At 44.2% G+C, this 3,917-nt stretch overlaps 1 pseudogene; it reads left to right on the top strand.

The window, feature by feature from the left end:
• Positions 1 to 2,985, top strand: LOC143679393 (nuclear factor of activated T-cells, cytoplasmic 3 pseudogene; annotated as a pseudogene).
• The last annotated feature ends 932 nt before the right edge of the window (positions 2,986 to 3,917 follow it).

Below are 3,917 nucleotides of genomic sequence, written 5' to 3'. Positions count from 1 at the left end.
ACTTGTGAGATTCCTGAATCTAAATATAGCCCACTAGGTGATCCCAAACATTAAAAAAATTTTTTAAACTTTTATGTTTGCATGGGCAGGTACCAGGAATTAAACCCAGGTCTCCAGCATAGCAGGTGAGAAGTCTGCCTGCTGAGCCACTGTGGCCCACCCATGTGCAATCCCAAACCTTTTGAGTGCCCAAGTGTTCAAATTACATTCACCTCACCTGTCATCAAGAAATAGATGTTCATGAAGATGGGCTACACATAAATGGCACAGAAAGAGAATATTTGGAAAGATGATCTCTTCTAGAGATCATCTTTATCTTCCACTTGAACCATTCTACTAGGAATCTACCCTTAGTCTTAATCTTGCCAGCAGCATCTCTTGAACAAGCAAGTTCTCAGATACATGTTCTTGTGAATCTTTCACACTTTAATGATGATGTGGATGCAGAGTTGAATGAAGCTGCTGCCCCATTTACTCTTGGATCCCCTCTAACTTCTGGTGGCTCTCCAGGAGGTTGCCCAGGAGAAGAGTCCTGGCATCAACAGTATGGACTTAGGCACTCCTTGTCACACAGGCAGTCTCCTTACCACTCTCCTAGGCCCAGTGTCATCGATGAGAACTGGCTGAGCTCCAGGGCAGACTCAGGACCCTCCTCAAGGCCCATTTCCCAATGTGGGAAATGTTGGCACTCCAGTGCAGAGATTTGTTATGCTGGCTCCCTTTCACCCCAACATTCACTAGTTCCTTCTCCTGGTCACTGCCCCAAGGGAAGTGTAACAGAAGACACCTGGCTCAATGCTTCTGTCCAGGGTGGATCAGGCCTTGGCCCTGCATTTTTTCCATTTCAGTACTGTACAGAGACTGATATTCCTGTGAAAAAAAGGAAGACTTCTGAAGACCAAGCTGCCATACTACCAGGAAAATTAGAGCTCTGTGCAGATGACCAAGGGAGTTTTTTGCCATCCTGGGATACTTCTATAGATGATGGCCTTGGATCTCAATATCCTTTAAAGAAAGATTCATCTAGTGACTAATTTATTTCAGTTTCTTCACCCTTTCCCTGGAGCAAACCAAAGCCTGGCCATATCCCTACATTTCGCATGTCTTAATTGCCTCCAGTAGACTGGCCTTTACCAACTCATTTTGGACAGTGCAAACCGAAGACAGAAGTAAAACCTAAAACTCATCATCACGCTCATTATGAAACTGAAGGTAGCCGAGGGGCAGTACAAGCATCTACTAGGGAACACCCTGTTGTGAAGCTCCTGGGCTATAGTGAAAAGCTGATAACAGATAATTATTGGAACAGCAGATGATCAATATTTATGACCTCATGCATTTTATCAGGTGCATGAAATCACTGGGAAGACAATTGCTATTGCAAGCCAAAAGATGATTGCTAGCACAAAAGTTTTGGAAATTCCATTTCTTCTGGAAAACAATATGTCAGCCGGTATTAATTGTCCAGGTATTTTGAAACTCTGCAATTCAGATATAGTACTTTATAAAGAAGAGTCTGATATTGGTAGAAAAAATACTTTGTGTTTCATGTACACATTCCACAGCTCAATGGAAAAGTCCTTCCTCTGCAGACAGCTTCTATTCCTGTCAAGTGCTCCCAGTAGTCTGCTCAAGAACTTCCTCATATCAAGAAGAACAGAATTAACAGATGTTCTGTAAATGGAGGTCATGAAATTATTGTGACTAATTTTCTTCTGAGAATCCAAAATCATTTTTATTGAAAAAGGACAAGATGGATGGTCTCAGTGGGAGGTAAAAGGGAGAATAATCAGGGAAAATGTTAAGGGGCTCACATTGTTCTTGAAGTTCCTCCATATCAAAACCCAGCAGTTACAGCTGCAGTGCAGGTGCATTTTTATCTTTGCAATGGCAAGAGGAAAAATAGCCAGTCTCAACATTTTACTTACACACCAGTTATAATGAAATAAGAACAAGGAGAAAAGATTGACTTGTCTTCAGTTCCATCTTTGCTTGTGTTAAATAATGAGTACAATGGACTGACTTGTCTTCCTATTAATGCTGCCTCTGGTCAAAGAATTTGATCCAATTTTGTTTCAGCAGGATGCAACTATTCCTGGTTTATCAAATCTTGGCTGTTAACCACTGTCATCCATACCATTTCATTCTTCAAATCCAGGCTCAACAGGACATCTTTTAAGACACACACCTCATTCAGTGCATTCGTTCCCTCATCTTCAGGTCAATGGGAGGATACCATTATTCAAATGCAGGACAAAGGTCTCTCTTCTCCCACAGCTGAACAGATCACAGGGCAGCCTGCCCCTCAATTACAACCCTTTAACTATGATCCTTCACATTCATAGTTGGCTACAACTTTCCTAGTAGGCTCTCATCCCCTGGCCAATTCACTGCTCTCTGGGGCTTTGTCTCTTCAGCTGCAGAATTTGCCTTACCAGTCTCCTAGCTCAGGAACTGCCCCATCCCCATTTCCAACCACTGGAATGCATTCTGGACAGCATTCAACTCAAGAACAAAATAGAGGCCAGGGAGGTTTTTCTGCACCTTCATCCATAATATGTCACAGTTTGTGTGATCCAGCTTCATTTCCAACTGATGGGGCAATTGTAAGCATTAAACCTGAACCTGGAGAGTAGGAACCTAACTTTGCAGCCATTAGACTACAGGACATCACTTTAGATGATGTGAATGAAATAATTGGGAGAGATATGTCCCAGATTTCTCTTTACCAAGGAACAGGGGTGAGCAGGCATGCTCCCCTCCAGGGTCCTGAGTCCCTAGATTCAGGAAGAGCTGATGGACGCTAACAGTGCTCACTATATCTTTGTTTACCACCATATCTATATCCACATGTTTCTTTCCTTGGATCTGTTGGGTTTCAACTCTATGGCCTTCAGCACTGATAAGAGGAGTTGCGATCATCATGTGGGGAAAGCAGCATTCTTCCACCTCAGGCTTTGGTTAAATATGAGCAGCACAGGCTGAGCTTTGAGTAAATGAGCTTTGCTTTTTTGTATGTAAATAGGATAATTTTATACGATGGGTGATTTTGAGTGTGAATGAAGTAGACTCTGTGTTTCAGGGGTGCTGCTTTTGCAAGTGACCTTGTTGCTTAGCTAGGATTGGTGATTTGTATTGCTTTATGGTCATTTGAAGGGCCTTTTAGCTTTGATGATATTTTAAAAATAGGAACGTTTGACACTTCTGGGTCAAGATGGCGGCTTAACAACGTGCGCGTATTAGTTCGTCCTCCAGAACAACTATTAAATAACCAGAAACAGTACAGAACAGCTCCTGGGGCCACGTCAGTGACCAGACACACAGCATATCCCAGTCTGGACCAGCTGGACCGGCTGCGAGCACCACCCAGAACCGTGAGTTCCCAAAGCTGCAGCGGCCAGCAGCTCCCCAACAGGCCGCTTCCCAGAGGGGAAAGGAAAGGACTTTACCAGCAGCAGGGAATAGGCACAATCAAACGCCAATTGTGGAACTAATTAGCAAATTCTGACTACTAAAAATAGGCCCCCAGCTTAGTTGAACCTGATCAAAGCAGAGGCTGCTCATTTTTGCCCCGGCACCAAGGGGGCAGGATTGACAGAAAAAGGGGGGAAAAAAAAGAAGGAAACAGAGGTTTTTGTGGCTGTGTTTCTGCAAAGGCTTGACTGCCTCTGGATACAGTGGCAGGACTTTTCAGGCTGCAACTGCCCCAGGCATAGGCAGAAGTGAGCTCTTTGGGGGGCTTATCTGGAGCTTGTGCCTTCCCCAGGGGAGGGGTGAAGCCCCACCCGGGTGGAATCCGTCCATCAAGGAATTCAGACACCAGGACTTGGTAATTTGAAGCCATTAAAACTAGCCTACAACCTCTCCTCTGCTTCCACCATGCCCCCAGCAGGAAGAGTCTGCCAAAGTTAAAGGTA

Source organism: Tamandua tetradactyla, chromosome 4 (assembly GCF_023851605.1).
Source record: "Tamandua tetradactyla isolate mTamTet1 chromosome 4, mTamTet1.pri, whole genome shotgun sequence".
NCBI lineage: Eukaryota > Metazoa > Chordata > Mammalia > Pilosa > Myrmecophagidae > Tamandua > Tamandua tetradactyla.
This window is presented reverse-complemented; position numbering and strand designations above follow the sequence as displayed.